Source organism: Saccopteryx bilineata, chromosome 4 (assembly GCF_036850765.1).
Source record: "Saccopteryx bilineata isolate mSacBil1 chromosome 4, mSacBil1_pri_phased_curated, whole genome shotgun sequence".
Classification (NCBI taxonomy): Eukaryota; Metazoa; Chordata; class Mammalia; order Chiroptera; family Emballonuridae; genus Saccopteryx; species Saccopteryx bilineata.
Genome location: NC_089493.1, coordinates 263,085,621 through 263,108,403, shown reverse-complemented (window position 1 = coordinate 263,108,403; position 22,783 = coordinate 263,085,621). Strand labels below are relative to the sequence as shown.

At 38.5% G+C, this 22,783-nt stretch overlaps 2 protein-coding genes across 2 annotated transcripts in view; both read left to right on the top strand.

Moving 5' to 3' along the window:
* The window catches only part of LOC136334318 (NXPE family member 3-like), a 288,032-nt gene that overhangs the window by 96,378 nt on the left and 168,871 nt on the right, over window positions 1-22,783 (top strand). The window lies entirely within an intron of this gene.
* The window catches only part of LOC136334317 (NXPE family member 3-like), a 75,702-nt gene continuing 57,907 nt past the window's right edge, over window positions 4,989-22,783 (top strand). Inside the window, exon 1 of the mRNA XM_066274364.1 lies at window positions 4,989-5,007. The gene's annotated coding sequence lies outside the window, so the exon portion shown is untranslated. The remainder of the gene's footprint in view (window positions 5,008-22,783) is intronic.

Here is a 22,783-nt window from a genome sequence, read left to right as displayed (position 1 = left end):
TGGAAGATTTTGTGTGTCTAGGAATTTATCCATTTCACCTAGGTTGTCCAATTTTTTGGCATATAGATCTTCATAATATTTTCTTACAACTCTTTGTATTTCTGTGTTGTCAGTTGTTACTTCTCCACTTTCAATTTTATTTATTTGGGCTCTCTCTCTTTTTCTTGATGAGCCTGTTTAAAGATTTGTCAATCTTGTTTACCTTTTCAAAGAACCAGCTCTTGGTTTTATTGATCTTTTCTATTGTAATTTATTTTTAGCCTCTATGTCTTTTATTTCTTCTCTGATCTTTATTATTTCCTTCCTTCTACTTCCTCTGGGCTTTATTTGTTCTTTTTTTAGTTCTTTTAGGTGCAGAGTTTGGTTTATTTAAGCGTTTTCTTGCTTCTTAAGGTATTCCTGTAATACTATGAACTTCCCTCTCAAGACTGCTTTTGCTGTGTCCCATAGATTTTGGGTTGTTGTATGTTCATTTTCATTTGTTTCAAGGAAATTTTTTATTTCTTCCTTGATCTCATTGTTAACCCATTCATTATTTAATAGCATGCTATTTAGCCTCCAAGTGTTTGAATGTTTTTCAGTTTTCTATTGTAGTTGATTTATAGTTTCATGTCATCATGGTCAGAGAAGATGCTTGATATGATTTCAATCTTCTTAAATTTACTGAGACTTTTTGTGTATCCTAACATGTGGTCTATCCTAGAAAATATACCATGAGCACTTTAAAAGAATGTATATTCTGCTTCTTTGGGGTGAAATGTTCTGAAGATATCAATTAGATCCAGTTGATCTAGTGTTTCATTTAAGGCCACTGTTTCTTTGTTAACTTTCTGTCTGGAGGATTTATCCATTGATGTTAGTGGAGTATTAAAACCCCCTACTATTATAGTATTGCTATTGATCTCACCCTTTATGTCCACCAAAATCTGCTTCATATATTTAGGTGATCCTATATTGGGCATCACTATTTACAATAGTTATATCTTCTTGTTAGATTGCTCCCTTAATCATTATGTAGTGACCTTCATCCCTTACTATAGCATTTGTTTTAAAGGCTATTTTGTCAGATATAAGTTTTGCTACTCTAGCTTTCCTTTTTCATTTCTATTTGCCTAAATTTTTTTTCCATCTCTTCACTTTCATTCTATATATATCTTTTGTTCTGAGGTTGGCCTCTTGTAGACAACATGTATATGGGTCTTGTTTTCTTATCCATGCAGCCATACTATGTTTTTTGATTGGAGCATTTAATTCATTTACATTTAAGGTTATTATTGAAATGTACTTATTTATTGTCATTTTATCCATTAAGCCTACAATCTTCTTTCAATTTTTTAGCCTTTGCTCTATTTTTTTTTAATGTTAGAGGTGGGGAGGCAGAGACAGACTTCTGCAAGCACCCTGACTAGGATCCACCCAGCAAGCCCACTAGGGGGTGATGCTCTGCCCATCTGGGGCTGCTGCTCCATTGCTCACAACTGAGCCATTTTAGTGCCTTAGGCAGAGGCCATGGAGCCATCCTCAGCACCTGAGGCCAAGTGTCCTAAACTTCTTGAGCCATAGCTGTGGGAGGGGAAGAGAGAGGAGGAGAAAGAGAGGGAGAGAGAGAGAGAGAAAGAGAGAGAGAGAAAGGAAAAAGGTGGAAAAGCAGATAGCAGATAGTTGCTTCTCTTGTGTGCTCTGACTGGGAATTGAACTGAGGACTTCCACACACCAGGCCAATGCTCTACTGCTGAGCCAACTGGCCTGGGTCTTCCTTTGCTCTTTTTATAGCAAGCCCTTTAACATTTTTTGCAGTACTGGTTTAGTTGTAATGCATTCCTTGAGTCATTTTTTTTTGTCTGGGAAGCTTTTTATTTCTCCTTCAACTTTAAGCCATAGCTTTGCTGGATACAGTAGTCTTGGTTGTAGTTCTTGTTTTGCATCACATTGAATATTTCTTGCCAATCCCTTCTGGCCTAAAGTGTTTGTGTTGAGAAGTCAGATGTCATTCTTATAGGGGCTCCTCTGTATATAATTAATTGCTTTTTTCTTGCAGCTTTTAGTATTCTTTCTTTGACTTTTAACTTTGGCATTTTAATTAAGATGTGTCTTGGTGTAGGCCTTCTTGGGTTCATCTTTAATGGAATCCTCTGTGCTTCTTGAACTTGTGTGACTTCTTCCTTCATCAATTTAGGGAAATTTTTGGTTATAAATTCTTCAAACAAGTTCTCTAACCCCTTTCGTTCTCTTCTTCTTCAGGAACCCCTATGATGCAATGTTGTTTCTCTTCATGTTGTCGCAGAGCTCTCTTAGTTTCCTCAGTCTTTTTGAGCCCCTTTTCCTTTCACTGCTCTGCTTCTGTACTTATGTTTATCTTGTCATCTAAATCCTGATTTAGTCCTCCACTTCATCCAGCCTGCTGTTGATTCCTTCTAGTGTATTCTTCATTTCTGATATTGTATTTGTCATTTCTGACTGGTTCTTTTTTATGATTTCCATGTTATTGTTGATGCTTTCTATCTCTTTGTTTAAGTTCTCATTGTTATTATCCATTGTTGCTCTAAGATCCTTGAGCATCCTAATAACCATCATTTTAAACTCTACACCTGGTAGTTTGGTTACTTCCATTTCATTTAGTTCTTTTTCTGGGAATTTCTCTTGTTGATTCATTTGGGTCATATTTATTTGCCCATTTTTTCTGTGTATTAGGTAGTGCTCTATGAATTTGAAATTTGTTGTATCTTTATGAGGAAGATGGGCTCAGTGGTACTGACTCCAGGCCACCTGAGTTCCTTGCTCTAGGAATGTTTCTTGAGGGTAATATTTACCCTCCTGTTGTATGTGAGCATTGAATGCAGTTGGCCCTTTCATGGGTAGTGTTATCCTTTCAGGCTGGGTGGCTCTAAGGGTCAATCTTGATTATGTGTATTAGACACTGTGCAGTGTCTGTCCTGTTGAGTGTATTTATTCTGTGCAGTGTCTGTCCTGTTGGGTGTATTTATTCTCCACAGTGTCTGGTGCCTGCTGGACTCCTCCTCTGAGCATGCTACTTGGGTAGCTAGCTGAGTCTAGCATTGGTGTGGTCTGCTACCCACTACTAGTTGTGTTGGCTCTAGCGCCTCTTGGGTTGACATCAGCAATTGTTTGTAACCTGCTGTGGGCTACCTGTCTGGAGCTACTGATTTGTTTGCTGTTTGTGCCTGCATTTCCTGTGCCTGGGTAGTGTGGGAGGGGCCAACCTGTGTATAAGGATAAGCTTCCTTCTGCTTAGAGATAACAGCAGCTCCATAAACGCCCCAATTTCCATAATATTTTCCTCCACTTTTCAGCTGATCCACGTCCTCTTGCAGTTTCCTGGTCTTCCCACAGAGTCTTCTGTAGAAAGACTGTAGTGTGCGCTCAGACGGGCCTCACCCTATCAACCTTTCTTTTTTTTTTATTTATTTTTTTATTCATTCATTTTTTTTTTAGAGAGGAGAGAGAGAGACAGAGAGAGAGAGAGAGAGAGAGGAGAGAGAGACAGGGGGGAGGAGCTGGAAGCATCAACTCCCATATGTGCCTTGACCAGGCAAGCCCAGGGTTTCGAACCGGCGACCTCAGCATTTCCAGGTCGACGCTTTATCCACTGTGCCACCACAGGTCAGGCCCTATCAACCTTTCTACAGGTTACAGGTGTGGTGGGTTAAGGCAGCTGTGGTTGGGAATACAACATTAGTGTGACCCCCTACATCAAGGTTCTCTTGGTCAGGAGATCAGTACAAGGAAAGTGGCCCCTGCTCCAGAGTCTAATCCCTCAGACATTGCTGGATACTCCAATTCTATTTCTCTCCAGCAAGGTGAGCAGCCAGTTCAGATTGGTTGGGGTGGAGAGTCCCCTTTGCAGAAGTTCTTCCAGCTGGGGAGCCCCTGTTTGGGGGAAGGAAGACAGAGAAGGTCCTCCCCTGGGGCTGACTGTGGTCTCCCAGAAAGTGGCTAAGCCCCTTGTAAGGCTAGTGGCCATGGCCATGCAAGTCCCCATGGATTCAGGCAGATGGTAAAGGAACTGTGGAGCCAGAGAATGGTGGGCCATTTTATTTATTAGAGTCTTGCAATGACGGATGAGCATGCAGGCAGGGAAAACTGCTTCTCTCTCTCTCAGGATTCACAAGACAAACAGGCTGGGGGGAAAATCCCGTCTCCTGCAAACTTCCACCCCCTACCACGATCTATTCAGCACAAACTACTCCTGTCAGTTCTCTCCAGATTCTCATGCAGCCCTCCTTTCTACCATCAGCCCATGAGGCTGGTAGTCACAGGCCCCCACCTCCAGGCCCTCCTGGAACAAGCTCTTCTCTCTTAACCCCCTCCATGTATGGTTCCCCAGTAGCTGTGGCAAAACAACAAGAAATTGCACAACCACCTATAAGCAATGCTCGAAGTGATCTTCTTTCTGCTATTTGAATAGGAATTCAGCTGGAAAGGGTACAAGAGCTATGTGAACATGAGGCCAAGCATGAGCCAGTGGGGAATGACATGGCCATGATGATCCTGTCTAGACACATTGCCCTGGAGTACAGCGATTCTGATGATAACTGAGTTTCATGGAAATGACTAGTCTGACTGAGGTAGTGTGCAGAGGACAGCATGTTGACAGGCTAGTGACCAACCAGGAGACTGTACTGGAAATGTATTGAAAATTTTAAGTGTTCTCAATGCCCAAATAGTGGTATTATAATCCTAGAACTTAACAGCTTTTACATTAATAATGTGATATTGCTTTTGTATATTCAAAAATTCTGGTTTTATCCCCCAGTATCTACTGTGTAATACTTAAGCAAATTATGCTGCACATGAAGAAATATGCTATAACTATTACATAATACTGAGACCAGCACTTTTCTTCCTTTCATTTGGTCACCAGAATGTTCAGTGCAGTTTGGGATTACTGGTATCTCATAATTCTGCAGACTTGCTGTGTGTTTGTGAAGCTCTTCTTAGGCCTTGGCAAGATTAATGACTGTGTATCCAAGTGATGCCTTCCAATCAGTAAGTAATATTGTTTCAACTTTTCTTTATGTGTTTTAGGAGAAGTTGGTTCTAAAAAGATTTAACAAGGAAAATCTAATTCTTCCACTTTCATTTTCATGGTAACCATCATGAATTTGAACGTTTTGTTGAATAATTTCTTTGCCTTTGTATGCTATTGTAAGAATAAAAACAGGACTGTATCTAATGGAATTGTGTTAAGAGTTTGCCTAAGGAAATCAGCCTTCCAAATCATGTCTGTGTGACCCTGAGTGGCCCCTTGGCTTGCCCTTGTAGGTGATCATTGTATAAAGACTGTACTCTTGGTTTTATTTTATTTTTTTTAGCAAGGGGAAGGGAGAGTGAGAGATGAGAAGCATCAACTTGTAGTTGCAGCACTTTAGTTGTTTCATTTCGCATACATGCCTTGGGGGGGGGCTCTAGCCAAGCCTGTGACCTCTTGCTCAAGCCAGCGACCTTGAGGTCATGTCTATGATCTCATGCTCAAGCCAGATAAGCCCACACTCAAACCAGCGACCCCAGGTTTTGAACCTGGGTCCTCAGCATCCCAGAATGACACTCTATCCACTGCACAATCAACTGGTCAGGTCTGTACACCGGGTTATAATCACATAGATTTTGAAACTCTGCAAAGCCTCTTGTCTGTATCCCCTTTCCAAAGCCATGCTTATATCAGGTTATTGAAGTTATTTTAGCTGTATTGGTTGTTTGGGCACATGCTTCTTGAGTTTCTGTTGCTTAAAGCTAGTTACCATTTGGCTATCGCTGTAATTTTATTTAATATAAATAATTATTATTAATGAGCCTTTAAATTTCTTTTTTTTTTCAATGTAGAGGCTTACTCTGTTGGCATTATCCTTCAAACTTTATTCATTTTCAGACTTATTTTTTTCTTTATAACAACATTTTGTCTTTATTGTTACTTTTAGATTAAGAATTACCTGCATAATTCTAGAACTCATATCTAGTGATACTTCTCTGTTTTTTATGTTTCTTCTGTTCTCAGGATGGAAAGAACACATAAAGCTACTGTCTGTGTCAGGATTTCTTCCATTTATATTTTATTACCATAAAATCAGTGGCAGTTTTTTCATAAATATTTATAAGCCTATTAGTTATGTCACTGGACAGGTTGCTATATTGTACATTAATTTTTAAAATTAATTAATTAATTTACTTATTTTTTTTTTTTGAGAGAGAGGACGTGATAGAGAGAGAGAGAGAGAGAGAGAGAGAGAGAGAGAGAAACATTGATTTGTTGTTCCACTTATTTATGGATTTATTGGTTGATTCTTGCATGTGCCCTGACCAGGGATGGAACCTACAACCTTGGTGTAGCAGTAAGACTCTCTAACCAACTAAGCTACCCAGCCAGGGAAGTCCATTGCATTTCTTAAGTTGGCTTCAGAATAGGCAAAATCTCCCCATAGAGCTGTTAAGTTGACGGCTGCCCTTATGCCAGCTACAATGAGACCTATGGCTCTCTTATTTTGAGGGTAAGTAGTATTATGAGCAGTGGCAGAAATCCCTTGGGGGCTAAGAAAACCTAAGGTGTGCTGGCCCTGAAATTGTGTGTTGTCAACATATGGATAGGCTATAGCAGGTAATGGTTGGTAAAATTTGGTATAAGGTCTGCCATCATAAGGTAGTATATTTTTGGGGTGTCCACAAAAAAAAGAGGTATCCAGGCAGGGTACATTCACCAGGAATACGTTGTTGAAAATTAGGTCTATAGGGTTGGACCTCAGTAGGTGTCTTCCCTGCAGTCAAAGGAAAAGGGTCCTCCTTTTCGAAGAGAGTTCTTTGATCCTGTAGGGCTTTATGTGCTGTGGGGACTTGGTAAATGAGTTTCTAGTTAATACATATTAATTTCTCTTTTCAATAACTGCAGGTGTTCTGGAGTCATTTTGAGAATTAGTTTCCCAGACACCTGATTGGGCCCCGTAGCCTAGTGGAGAGCAGTGTGTCAGTTGAGGGTGCAGAAAACATTGTTTTAAAAAGTCTTTGGATATTGTCCTAGTTAAAGCCCAAGCTCTACGTCAATCAGGCGTCCCTGATTCAACTTCCTCGTGCAGTGGGACACTCCTGCTTTTTTTTTTTAGCAGGCTGGCAGCCTCTTCGAGACTACTTTTGAGGCGGCTATGAGGATGCTACTAATCAGTGCTAGTACTAACTGCCACGGGAGGAAAGACACAACCAACACACAGAGTTAGTTGCAATAATCACACAGGCAATTTATTACCCACAAATCCTTTTGGCATGCCTGGGTACAGTTTAAGGGGGCACTGTGGGCATGCTCATCTCAGCTGTCTTTGGCCAGAGCTCAGAGAGGCATGGAAACAGTTCACATTCACGTTGGAGTCTGGGTGACTACTGCAGCAGGGGGCCCCTCAGCTTTAGAACTTTTTTAGCCAACGCCTTCTAATGATGTCAATCTGTAGGATTATTACCTCAAACCACCTTTTTGGAACTTCTTCACAGGGAGCCCTTTTTATGTTAATCTACTGAAATGTCACATCAAGCCACTTTTAAGATGTTCCTAGGGAAGCCTCCTGTCTACATCACCCACAGAGTTATGACATCAAGCCACTTCTTATCTATATGTAACTTCACACACACACTGATTGAGTCCTGCATGAAAGGCAGAGTTTGTTTATCATATCCTATGCACTATATTAATTCCTATCCAGATTGCATAACTTTATTTAACTTCCTTAATTGCTTTAATATTATATCCTAATTATTTTTATATATCTTCCATATTTGTCTATATTTCTATATATTTAATCACTATAACCTTATATTACTGCAACAGGAGTGCACAGCCTGGTCCTCCAAGCACTAGTGACAACACTTTTCTGTGCTTGGGTCCTGTAGAGAGGTGTGCTGGCTCGGGTCTTCCAGTATGGACCTTTGAGTTGGCTCTTTTTCTGGAGAAACTTTTGGTAGAGAGTCAGATAATGATTGAACTGTGTAACTGGAAAGGGGACCATTCTTCCTCACCTCGAGTGCATAACTGGTATGCTCCCTCACCTGCTGAATCACTGGGCCTGCCCTGTCATTCTGTGGCCCTACCCTGCTGAGTTCAGTCATGCAGGGGGATCAGAGTGCCTCAAAGAGTTAGGACTTTCAGAGTGTCTTTTGAGGAGGTTTTCGCCAAGGAATAAGATAAGCAGGTACTGGGTTGTGTGGCTATGTTGAAAGGGGACCACCTCCATATCCCCTGTTAGCTCAGCCCATGCTATCCCAGGAAGAGGAAGAAGTGCCTATTCCCCTTCTACAGCCTGCCAGCAATACCATCAGTGGGAGACTATTTAGATTGGCCATACTAAGTCCTGGTAACTCCCCCTGGCTGAGCTCAGTTCCACAGGGGGAAGGGTGTACTGCTTGAGCTTGGACATTTGGAGTGTGTCTCCACCAGCAGCTGTTGTCTGGGACTGGGATGTAGTGTTTGGCTCCCTCGTATGGGCTTGGCTAGAACCATCTCCCACAAAAGACTCTTAATCTATCTTCCTGAGACCTGGAAGCTCCACCCTGTTGAGCTTGCTCCTGTGTATGGGTTGGCTGGCTGTACTGATCCTATATCTGCAGTGTGTTCCTCCTGGGGGAGCTAGAGTTGGAGACCCTGGCAGAAACTGAGTGGTTTGCCTTTAGAGTAGGGGCCACATTTCCCTCATTAAGTACATGACCCACTAGCCCCATCCTCCACACCCAGGTCACACTGCCCTACTAAGCCCCTGATGTGTGGAAGGGTCCATGCACCTTGGGTAACCAGGGCCCACTCTACGGTCTTTTTCTGAAGACTCTGGAGGAAAACTAGGCAACCTCTGGTGGAGGGAGAGTAGTTGACAGGTGAGGATGGAACTCAGGGAGCCTAGGACCTTTTAAAGATCTGCCCAGCTTTAAACTGAAGTAATCAGATTCTTGTACAGAATCTGCACACTCAGGCCCAGTAGACACAGGCACAAACAGTGAATAGTGTGGTAACTCCAGATAGATATTCCAAGGCAGTTATAGACAATGTCTAACTTATACCTGAACCCCGCCCAAGAGGTACCAGAACCAACACAACCAGTAATGGGCTTCAGACCACACCAAGCTTGACACAGCTATCCAGACAAGTAGCACACCCAAAGGGGGATTCCAGACCCTGCTAGGAACAACTCAAGGTTTATTTTACAGTCAGTCAGCCTGAAGGGTTAACTCTACCCAGGAAAAAGTCAACAACATTCAAGACTCAACTATAACAGGAAGGCACATATAACTCTCTAAAACATTCCTGTGACACTGATCACTGGAATATTGTGCCACAAAGCTCAACAAAATTATCTATACCATAAAGCCATCATAACAAGTTTGAGAGTCATAGCACATCTACCTAATACACAAAGATGAAATGGAGACACAAAGAATATGCATCAAATGAAAAAATAAGAGAAATCCCCCAGAAAAAGAATTAAATAAAATGGAATAACCAACACACCAGATACAGAGTTTAAAACAATTGTTATAAAGATGCTCAAGGACCTTACATGAAAAAAGGATAACCTCAGTGAGAACTTAAACAAAGAGATAGTAAGCATTAAAAAGGACATAGAAACCATAAAAAAGAACCAGTCAGAAATGAAGAATATAATATCTGATATGAAGATTACACTAGAAAGAAACAACAGTGATTAGATGAAGTAGAGGATCAAATCAGTGATTTAGAGGACTAGATAACAGTAAGCACCCAAGCACAATATCAAAAAGAAAATAGAATTTAAAACATGAGGAAAGGCCAAGGGACCTCAGGGACAACATCAAGCATAACAACATGACATCATAGGGATACTGGAAGGAAAAGAGAATGAGCAAGGGACAGAGAACCTGTTTGAAGAAATAATGGCTAAAAATGTCTCTAACCTGCTGAAGGAAAAAGTCACACAAATTCAGAAAGCACAGAGAGTCCCAATTAAGATGAACCAAAAGACCAACACCAAGACATATCATAATTAAAATGATAAGAGTTTAAAGACAAAGAGAAAATCTTAAAGGCAACAAGAGAGACACAGTTAGTTACCTACAAGGGAGTTCCAGTAAGCCTTTCAGCTGATAACTCAACAGAAACACATCAGTCCATAAGTGATTGATCTGAAATATTCAAAGTGATGAAAAGCAAGGACCTTCTACCAAGACTATTTTATCCAGCAAGGCTATCATTTAAGATTAAAGACAAAATAAAGAGCTTTCCAGAAAAAAGCTAAAGGAGTTCATTAACACCAAACCAGTGTAAAGAAATGTTAAAGGGTCTGCTTTAAGAAGAAAAAGACAAATATATATATATAAAGAGGAACATAGGTATAAAGAATAAAAGGGCAGTAAATAAGTACCTAGCAATAATAATTTTAAAAGTAAATGGATTAAATGTTCCAATCCAAAGACATAAGGTAGCTGAGTGAACAAGAAAAAATGACTCATATATGTTTGTCTACAAGATAGCCACCTAAAACAAATGATACACACAACTGAAAGTGAAGGGATGAAAGAAAAATTCCATGCAAATGGGAACAAAGAGCTTGGGAAAGCAATACTTATATCAGACAAAATAAACTTCAAAACTAAGACCATAACAATCGGCAAAGAATGTTACTACATAATACTAAAGGGATTGATCCAACAAGAGGATATAACTTTTGTAAACATCTCTACACCCACATAGAAGCATCTAAATATTAAAACACACATTATAATATCACAATATATAAAACAAATATTACTGGAAATTATGGGAAAGATTGACAGCAATATAGTCATAGTAGGAGATTTTAATATTCCACTGACATCAATGGATAGATCTTCCAGACAGAAAATCAACAAAACAATAGCATCCTTAAATGACAGACTGGATTGAATGGATTTAATTGACATTTCCAAAGCAGTAGAATATATATTCTTCTCAAGTGCACATGGGACATTCTCAAAGACAGACCACATGTTAGGACACAAACTAAGTCCTAATAAATTCAAGAAGGTTGAAATCATATATCAAGCATCTTCTTTGATCACAATGCTATGAAATTAGAAATCAATTATAATAAAAGAACTGAAAAACACTCAAACACATAGAGGTTAAATAACATGCTATTAAACAATGAATGAGTTTGGCCCAAGGTGGGCCAAATGCAGCGCCATTTGGTTGCTCAGCTAACGCCCACCATGAAAGCTGGAACGCCCACTAGTGGGCAAGAGGGACCAGGTTGGCCAGCTCTGCAAAAGTGGGCTGTTTTTATAAAAAGGTTCACCATCACTGGACTAGAAGAAGAACAACAAACAAAGCCTGAAGTAAGTAGAAGGAAGAAAAGATTTAAGTAGAAGGAAGAAAAGTTTAAAGTAGAAATAAATGACCTAGAGACTAAAAAAGAAAAATACAAAAGATCAATGAAATCAAGAGCTGATTCTTGAAAAGATAAACAAGACTGATGAAACTTTAACCAGATTCTTCAGAAAAAAAGGGGAGGAGAGAGAATCCAAATTAATAAAATGAGAAATGAAAGAGGAGAAAAAACTGACACCACAGAAATACAAGAAATTATAAGAAAAATACTTTTTATATTAATTTTAAAAGAAAGATAGAGGAAGGAAGAGAGAGAGAGAGAGAAGCATTCATTTGTTGTTCCACTTAATTGTGCATTCATTGGTTGCTTTCCATGTGTGCCTTGACAAGAGATCAAACCCGCAACCCTGGTGTCTGGGGGAAATGCTCTAACTGACTGAGTAAACCAGCAGTGATATTATGAAAAGCTATACGGCAAGATATTGGACAACATGGGTGAAATGATAAGTTCCTAGAAACATATAATTTTCCAAACTGAATCTGGAAGAATCAGAACGCCTGAATAGACTGATTAAAATTAATGAAATTGAAATAGTAATAATAATTTTTAAAAAAACTCCTAACAAACAAAAATCATGGATGAGATGGCTTCACAAGTGAATTTTATCAAACATTCAAGGAAGAACTAATACCAATCTTCCTCAAACTATTCCAAAAAATTCAAGAGGAGGGGAGACTCCCAACCTTTTTTTCTTTTTCTATTTTTTTTTACAAGATTAGCATTATCCTAAGGGCAAAACCATATAAAAATACTACAAAGAAAGAAAATTATAGGCCAAAATCCCTAATAAATATGGATGCTAAAATCCTCAACAAAATATTAGCAAACCAGATCCAGCAATACATTAAAAACATCACACACCATCAACAAGTAGGATTTATTTCAGGGATGAGAGCTTGCTACGATATTCACAAATCAATAAACATGATACTTCACATAAACAATATGAAGGATAAAACCACATGATCATACCAATATATGAAGAAAAAGCATTTGATAAAATTTAGCACCTATTTCTGATAAAAACTCTCAGCAAAGTGGAAACACAGGAAATAACTTTAATGTAATAAAGGCCATATATGACAAACTCACAGCCACCATCATATGCAATGGGCAAAAACTAAAATGCATTCCCCTTAAGAACCACACAAGGATGTTTGTTTTCACCACTCTTATTCAATATAGTACTGAAAGTTCTAGACACAGCAATGAGACCAGAAGAAACGGAAGGCTTCCAAATAGGAAAGGAGGAAGTAAAACTGCCATGATACATAGATAACATGATGTTATACCTAGAAAGCCTAAAGACTCTACCAAAAAAAAACTACTAGATCTAATAAATGAATTTAGAAAAATAGCAGAATACAAGTTAATATTCAGAAATTGGTGGAAATCATTGCAATGACGTCAGCATAATGGCAGCATCAGAGATACCTTTGATCTCTCCCTTTGAAATTTCAACAAACTGAACAGCTATAATTCGGTGAAGGAACCCCAGTTAGGCTCACAGGCTTGCCTGAAAAAGTCTGCACATCCAATTGACTAAAAGCAGGAAGGGTAAAAACTGGCGACAGAGCATAATAAGCACTTGATGGGGCTCTGGAAAAAGGATAAACCCAGAGTGTCTGGGTCTTCTTCAGCAAGGAGGAACAAAGAGATTAGGGGACATCTGGAAAGATACTGAACCAAAGCAGCGGCAGAGCTTCTGGTCACTGCCAGTGTTCCTGCAGTCTACTGGCAGCCCGCACTTGAAAAAGAGACAGAGAAATACAAAGTGAAGCTCTCTACCCTCTCAGATTCCACCTCCCTCTTCTCAGGGGGTATGGAGAGTGGCAGAGACATACCCCACAGCTTGTTCCCTATGACCACTCTTTCCCCTCAAAAACAGAGGTGGTCTGTGTCTGGTCCTCTGGCCTGTTGAGATACAGGGAAAGCACCCAAAAGTCTGAGATTGCCATTACTAAAGCCATGAAGCCCTCATAGCAAGCCCACTCATCATCATGACTACAGCCCCATTTCCATCATGGTGAGAGCAGATGCTCAGCAGAGGTCAGTCTGGGGATTTTATAGAGCTAAAACTTGTAATCCAGTGCCACCTACTGGAAAAAATAGAAAAGTCTTTTGCAAGTATAACCAACACCTCATTTTTTTATTTGCTTGGGTGTGTGTTTGTGTGTGTGTGTGTGTGTGTGTGTGTGAGAGAGAGAGAGAGAGAGAGAGAGAGAGAGAGAGAGACAAAGGCAGAGAGAGAGACAAAGAGAGGAATAGATAGCAGAAAGACAAAAAAGGAGAGAGATGAGAAACATCAATTCTTTGTTGCAGCTCCTTAGTTGTTTTTGATCATTTTCTTATGTGTGCCTTGACTGGGGGGCTACAGCAGAGTAAGTGACCCCTTGCTCAAGTAAGCAACCTTGGGTTCAAGCCAGTGATCTTGAGCTTCAAGCCAGTGACCATGGGGTCATGTTTATGATCCCACACTCAAGCTAGTGACCTACACTCAAGCTGGTGACCTCACACCCAAGCTTGATGAGTCCATACTCAAGCCAGTGACCTCAGGGTTTCAAACCTGGGTCCTCTGCATCCCAGTCTGATGCTGCATCCACTGCACCACCACCCGGTCAGGCTGCTTGGTTGTTTTTTTTTGTTTTGTTTTTTGATTTTTTTGTTTCTTGTAGTTTTTCTCTTTTTAAATTTATTTTATATTTCTAATTTTTATATTTTGGGGCTTTTTTGTTTGATTTATTAACAATACCACTCTCAAATGCTATCAAGGCAGGAAAAAAAACTAGTACCATGACTAATGAAAAAAGAGACAATGTTCGGACAGAAAATGAAAAAATCTCCAGAAAGCAATCTCAATTACATGAAAATCTTGGAGTTAAATGATAGAGAATTCAAAATTGAAGTTCTAAAAATACTCAATAAGATGCAAGAAAACACTGATAGGCAATTTAAGGAAATCAGAAAATAAAATGAATGGTTTAAAAACTGAAATGAAGCCTGACCAGGCAGTAGTGCAGAGGATAGAGGATCAGACTGGGATGCAAAGGACCTAGGTTCAAAACCCTGAGGTCACTGGCTTGATTATGGGCTCATCTGGTTTGGTCAGAGGCTCACCAGCATGCGAGAGGTATTGCTGGTTTAGTTTGGGATCATAGACATGACTCCATGGTTGCTGGTTTCAGCACAAAGGTCACTGGCTTGAAGCCCAAGGTTACTAGCTTGAGCCCAAGGTCACTGGCTTGAGCAAGGTATCACTCACTCTGCTATAGCCCCCTAGTCAAGGCACATATGAGAAAGCAATCACTGAACAACTAAGGAGCTGCAATGAAGAATTGATGTTTCTCATTTCTCTCCTTCCTGTCTGTCTGTCCCTATCTGTTCCTCTCTCTGACTCTCTCTCTGTCTCTGTCAAAAATAAATGACAGAAATGAAGAACTCAATACATGAATTGAAAAATGAGCTAGCTAGTTTGGCTAATAAAACAGTCCAGATAGAGGAGGGAATCAGTGATATCAAAGACTGGCAAGTAGAAATAATATGAAGGGAAGAAGAGAAAGACTCAAGAATTAAAAGATATGATAGAGCAGTGGTCCCCAACCTTTTTTGGGCCACGGACTGGTTTAATGTCAGAAAATATTTTCACAGACCGACCTTTAGGGTGGGACGAATAAATGCACAAAATAAAATTATGTGACCGGCATAAAAACTGTGGTATTTTTACATATAATTGTCGAACTTACGAGACAAGCATCAAGAGTGAGTGTTAGATGGATGTAAGAGAGGGAATCTGGTCATTAAAAAAAAAATAAAACATTGTTCAGACTTAAATATAAATAAAACAGAAATAATGTAAGTTATTTATTCTTTCTCTACGGACCGGTACCAAGTGGCCCACGGACCAGAATCGGTCCACGGCCTGGGGGTTGGGGACCTCTGTGATAGAGCTCTATGACAACTGCCTGATATCACCAGAAAGAGCAATACAAGAATAATGAATATATCAGAAGAACAAGAGAGGGAGAAGGGAATGAAGAGCCTATTCAAACAAATAATTGATGAGAACGTTTCAAGCCTATGAAAAAGTTATATCCTTGAATCCAAGAAGCAAACAGGACACTGAATTACCTCAACCCAAACAGGTCTTCTCCAAGGCACATTGTAATAAAACTGTTAAAAATCAATGACAGAGAAAGAATCCTCAAGGTAGCTAGGGGAAAATAGAACATAATATATAAAAGAAGTCCCATCAGGTTATCATCAGACTTCTCATCAGAAATTCTACAAGCCAGAAGAGAGTGAACCCAAACATTCAAAGTACTGAGAGGAATTACCAGCCAAAAATACTATACCCATCAAAGTTATCTTTCAAATATGAAGGAGAAATAAAAACTTTTCGAGACATACAAAAGCTGAAGGAATTTATCACCAGAAACCCCCAATGCAGGAAATAGTCATGGAGGTTATTCTACCGGATACAAAGAACAACACAACACAAAACTACAAGTAAAAGCTCCAAAAAGGTTACAATATAAAGAAAGCTAATCTGTGACAACAAAAACATAAAAGGGAGAGAATAAAGGTCTGAAGTAGCAAAGGAAGATCTATGTCAGAAGCACTCATAGACAAAGGACTTTTGTATATATAAAAATTTTTTTCTTAATAACTTAATGGTAACCACCAACAAAAAAAAAATACTGAAACAGCTTAAAAAAGAGTAAATGGGGAAAGAAGCATGGAATATCACCAAACAAAAACAACTGACAGAAATACAAAACAGAAGAACCAAAGGAGACACAGAGCTACCAGAAAACAAAACATAAAATGGCTACAGGAAATCCTCAAGAGTCAATAATTAGTCTAAATGTAGATCAGCTGAACTTCCCAATAAAGAGGCACAGAGTAGCAAATTAAATAAAAAAGTAAAACCCAATTATATGCTGCATCCAGGAGACACATCTAAGCTACAAGAACAAAAGTAGACACAAAGTAAAAGACTGGAAAAGGATTCTCTAAGCAAATAATACCCAAAGAAAAGCAAGCATAGCCATACTTATATCTGACAATACTGACTGCAAGACAACAAGAGACAAAAATGAACATTTCATAATAACAAAAGGGATACTATATTAAGAAGCCATACCACTTCTTAATATACATGCACCGAATCAGGGAGCAACAAAATATATGTCACCTACTAACAGATTTAAAAACAGAAACAGACAGAAAACACAATCATAGTTGGAGAGCTCAACACAACACTGACACTTTAGATAGATCACCCACACAAAATCAATAAAGAAATATCAACCTTAATGACACACTATGCCTGACCAGGTGGTGGCATAGTGGATAGAGCATCAACCAGGGATGCTGAGGACTCAGGTTCAAAATCCCAAGGTCGCCAGCTTGAGCATGGGCTCATAGACATGACCCCATGTATGTTGGCTTGAGCCCAAAGGTTGCTGGCTTGAAGCCCAAGATCACTAGCTTGAGCAAGGGGTCACGGGCTCAGTTGGAGCATCCTGGTCATGGTACATATGCTAAAGCAATCAATAACAAACAACTAAAGTGCCACAATTATAAGTTGATGCTTCTCATCTCTCTCCCTACCTGTTTGTCTGTCTGTCTGTCTCTCTTTCTCTAAAAAACAAAATAATACACCACAAAATAACAAAAAGAAACAAACAAAAAAAAAGAAAGAAAATGATACATTAGACCAAATGGACATATAGACATTTACAGAACATTTTATCTCAGAACATTGGATTTTACATTTTTTTCTAGTGTGCATGGAGCATCCTCAATGATAGCCCATATGTTGGGCTACAAAACTAGCCTCAACAAATTCAAGAAGATTGAAATTATACCAAGCATATCTTCTGACCAAAAGCCCTTAAATTAGAATTTAACTGCGAAAAGGAAGTAAAGAAACCCACAAAAATGTGGTAATTAAACAACATAATATATCAGAACTTCTGGGATGCAGTGAAAGCAGTAATAAGAAGAAGTCTATATCATTACATGCTTATATAAAGAAAAAGAGAGATCCCAGGCAAACATTACCTCTGAAAGAACTAGAGAAAGAAGAACAAAGGCCACCCAAAGTTTAGCAGAAAAAAAGGAAATAATAAAAATTAGTGCAGAACTAAATGAAATGGAGAATAAAAAAACTATAGAAAAAATAATACAACAAAAAACTGGTTCTTTGAAACAATCAATAAATGACAAACCCCAGGCTATCTTCACCAAGGAAAAAATAAATGACTCATATAAACAAAATCCAAATTGAAAGAGGAATAATTACTACAGATACCATAGATATACAAAGGATCATACTAGAATACTATGAAAGATTATATGCCAACAAATTCAATAGTCTAGAAGAAATGCATAAGTTCCTAGAACTATACATCTCCTAACTTGATTCACAAAGTAGCAAAAAAGCTAAATAAATGAATAAACATGAGGAAATAGAAACAACTGTAAAAAACTTCCCCCCAAATAAAAGCCCAGGACCAGTGAATTCTATCAAACATTCAAAGAAAACTTGGTACCTATTCTTCTCAGTCTGCCAAAGAATTGAAGAAGAGGCATATGCCTTAACACATTTTATGAGGCCAACATAACCTTGATGCTAAACCCTGGCAAGGACAACACAAAAAAAGAAAAGTACAGACCAATATCTCTAATGAATACAGATGCAAAAATCTTAAAGAAAATACTAGCAAACCAAATACAACAATTCATTAAAAAGATAATAATACATCACAATAAAATGAGATTTATTCCAGGAACACAAGGATGGTTCAACATATGCAAATGAATCAATGTAATACACCACATCAACAATACAAAGGACAAAAATAATATCCTATCAATATATGCAGAAAAGGCATTCAATATGCTATAACATCCATTTATGTTTAAAACACTCAATAAAATGTGTATAGGCCTGACCAGGTTGTGGTGCAGTGGATAGAGCGTCGGACTGGGATGCAGAGGACCCATGTTCAGGACCCTGAGGTCGCCAGCTTGAGCGTGAACTCATCTGGTTTGAACAAAGCTCACCAGCTTGGACCCAAGGTCGCTGGCTCGAGCAAGGGGTTACTTGGTCTGCTGTAGCCCCCCGGTCAAGGCACATATGAGAAAGCAATCAATGAACAACTAAGGTGTCACAACGAAAAACTAATGATTGATGCTTCTCATCTCTCTCCGTTCCTGTCTGTCTGTCCCTGTCTATCCCTCTTTCTGACTCTCTCTCTGTCTCTGTAAAAAAAAAAAATGTGTATAGAAGGAAATTATATCAATATAATAAAGACCATATATGACAAATCATCAGCCAAAATCATACCAAATGGTGAAAAACTGAAAGCTTTTCTTCTAAAATCAGGAATAAAACAAGGATGCCCACTCTTTTCACTCTCATTCAATATAATACTGGAAGTCTTAACCAGAGCAATTAAGCAAGAGAAAGAAGTAAAAGGCATCCATATTGGGAAAGAAGTAAAGGTATCACATTTTGCAGATGATGTAATGCTGTATATAGAAAACCCCAAAGACTCCACTAAAAAACTATTAGGAACAATAAACAAATACAGTAAAGTCGCAGGATACAATTGATACGCTTTCTTATATCTAACAATGAAATTTCAGACAATGAATTGAATGAAACAATCCCTTTTTATAACTGCAACAATAACAAGAACAAAATTCTTAAGAATAAGCTTAACAAAGGATATGAAGGACCTATATACTGAAAATTGCAAAGCATGATTAAAAGAAATCGAAAAAGATACAGTGAAATGGTAAAATATTTCATGCTCATGGATCAGAAGAATCAACATTGTTAAAATGGCCATATTACCCTAAGCAATCTATAAATTTAATGCAATCCCAATGGCATTTTTTAAAGAAATGGAGCAAAAATAATCACCAGATTTGTATGGAACCATAAAAGACCCAAGTAACCAATGCAATTCTGAGAAAAAATAATGAAGCTGGAGGTACCATACTACCTGACTTCAAATTATACTGTAGAGCCACAAAAATGAAAACAGCATGGTATTGGAAGAAAAACAGACATACAGACCAATGGAACAGAATTGAGAGCTCAGAAATAAAACCACATGTATATGGACAAATAATCTTTGACAAAGGAGCCAAAAACACACAATGGAGAAAAGAAAGCCTCTTCAATAAATGGTGGTGGAAAAGTTGGAAAGCTACATGCAAGAGAATGAAAGTTGACTGCAGTTTGTCTCCCTGCACAAAAATTAACTCAGTATGAATCAAACACCTAAATACAAGATCTGCAACTATAAATTACATAGAAAAAACATAAGTACTAAATGTATTGACCTTGGCTATAGAGAACGTTTTATAAGTTTGACCCCAAAGGCAAGAGAAATAAAGGCAAAAATAAATTAATGGGACTATATAAAACTAAAAAGCTTCTGCACAGCCAAAGAAATCAATAACAAAACAAAAAAGCAACCATCCAAATGGAAGCTGATATTCACAAATAACAGCTCTGATGAGGGCTAAATATCCAAAATATGTAAAGAACTCACAAAGCTCAAAACCAAACAAATAAACAAGGCAATTAAAACATAGGTAGAGGACCTGAACAGACACTTCTCTCATGAAGGCATACAAACAATAAATAGATATATGAAAAGATGCTCATCTTCACTAGCTATTAGAGATATGCAAATCAAAATTATAATTAGATACCACCTCATACGTGTTAGGTTGGCTGTTATCAACAAGACAGGGTAACAAGTGTCGGTGAGGCTATGGAGAATAAGGAACCCTCATTCATTGCTGGTGGAAATGTAAACTGGTATGGCCATTATGAAAGACAGTATGTCTGTTCCTCAAGAAATTAAAAATAGAGCTACCATATGACCCAGCAATTCCCCTACTGGGTAGCTACCAAAAAAACTCAACATTGGCTTGCGAAAACACATGTACCCCCATGTTTCATCGCAGCATTATTCACAGTGGCCAAGACATGGAAACAACCAAAGTGTCCCTTGATAGAGGATTGAATAAAGAAGATGTGGTATATGTATATAATGGAATACTCTTCAGCCATAAGAAATGGTGACATATTGCCATTTACAACATGGATGGACCTTGAGATCATTATACTAAGTGAAATAAGTAAATCAGAAAAAGCTAAGAACTGTATGATTTCACACATAGGTGAGATGTAAAAATGAGACTTGACCATGGCTAGTTGACTCAGTGGATAAAGTGTCAGTCTGGAGTAAAAATGTCCCAGGTTTGATCCCTGGTCAGGGCACACATGAGAAACAACCATCTGCTTCTCTTCCCCTCCCTGTCTCCCTTCTTTCTCTCTTCCTTTTCCACAGCCAGGGGCTTGATCTGTCCAAGTGTCCACCATAGGCACTGAGAATAACTTAGTTGGTCCAAGTGTCAACTTCAGGTGCTAAAAATAACTCAGTTGATTTGAGCTGATTTGAGCATCGGCCCCAGATGGGGGTTGCCAGGTGGATCCCAGCCAGGGTGCATGGGGAGTGTCTATCTCCTTTTCATTCGCTTAAAACAAAAGCAAAATTTAAAAACTGAGTCTCATGGACATAGATAAAAGTGAAGTGGTTACCAGGAAGAAGGGGTTAGGGGGAAGGAAATAAAGAAGGACAAATATACAGTGATGGAAAATGATTTCACTTTTGGTGATAGGCACCCAAAGCAATTAACAGTTCAAATGCTACAGAAATGTTTATCTGAAACGTACATGCTCTTTTTTTTTTCTTTTTTGTGACAGAGACAGAGAGAGGAACAGATAGGGACAGACAGACAGGAAGGGAGAGAGATGAGAAGCATCAATTCTTTGTTGTGGCACCTTAGTTGTTTATTGATTGTTTTCTCATATGTGCCTTGACTGGGAGGCTACAGCAAAGTGAGTGACCCCTTGCTCAAGTCAGCAAACTTGGGCTTAAGCCAGTGACCTTGGGCTTCAAGCCAGTGACCTTTGGGTTCAAGCCAGCAACCATGGAGTCATGTCTATGATCCCATGCTCAAGCCAGTGACCCCTCTCTCAAGCTGGTGAGCCTGCGCTCAGGATGCCAACCTTGAGGTTTTGAACCTAGGTCCTCTGAGTCCCAGTCTGACACTCTGTCCACTGCACCACTGCATGGTCAGGCGAAACCTATGTACTGTTGTTGATCAATGTCACCTCATTAATTTAATTTCTAAATAAAAAAAGAAAAATTCATTAGTGGCATTTTTATACATCAATAATGAACTATCAGAAAGAGAAATTTAAGAAAACAATTCCATTTACTATTTTAAAAAAGAAAAGAAGTAAGCTACATAGAAATAAATTTAACCAAGGAGGTAAAAGAACTGTATTTGGAAATGATAAGACACTGAAGAAAGTAATTGAGGAAGCTACAAATAAGTGAAAGCACATACTGTGTTCATGGATAGAGAAAATTAATACCATTAAAATGTCTATACTATTCAAGCAACTTACAGATGCAATACAATTCTTATTAAAATACCAATGGCGTATCAAACAGATCTAGACCAAATATTCCAAAAATGTATATGGAACCACGGAAGTTCCCAAAGAGCCACGGCAATCTTGAGAAATAAAAATAAAGTTGGAGGTGTCACAGTATCTGATATCAAACTATACCGCAAGTCCATATTAATCAAAACAGCATGGTGTCGGCACAAGAACAGGCATATAGATCAATGAAACAGAATGGAGAGCACAGAAATAAACATGCACCTTTATAGGCAATTTTATCTGGTAAAGGAGGCAAGAACATACAATGAGGTAAAGAAAGTCTCTTCAATAAAGGTGTTGGGTAAATTGAACAGATACATGCAAACAAATAAAACTGGACCACCAATTTGTATCATACAGAAGAATAAACTCAAAATGCATTAAAGACTTAAATATAAGTTGCAAAACCATAAAATTCCTAGAAGAAAAGATAGGTAGTAAAATTTCAGATACTTCTCATAGCAATATTTTTGCTGATATATCTCCTCAGGCAAAGGAAACAAAGGAAAAAAATAAATAAATGGCACTACATTAAACTAAAAAGCTTCTGTATAATAAAAGAAACCATCAACAAAATGGAAAGGGAACCCACTGAATGAGAGAACATATTTGCCAATGATGCATCTGATAAAAGGTTAATTTCCAAAATATATATTGAATTTATACTGCTCAACACCAAGAAGACAACCTAGTTAAAAAAAATGTGCAAGGGACCTGAATAGACACTTCTTCAAGAGAACATACAGATGGCCAATAGAAATATTTTAAAATGCTCAATGTCACTAATCATCAGAGAGATGCAAATTAAAATCACAATGAGATATCACCTCACACCTGTCAGAATGGCTATCAT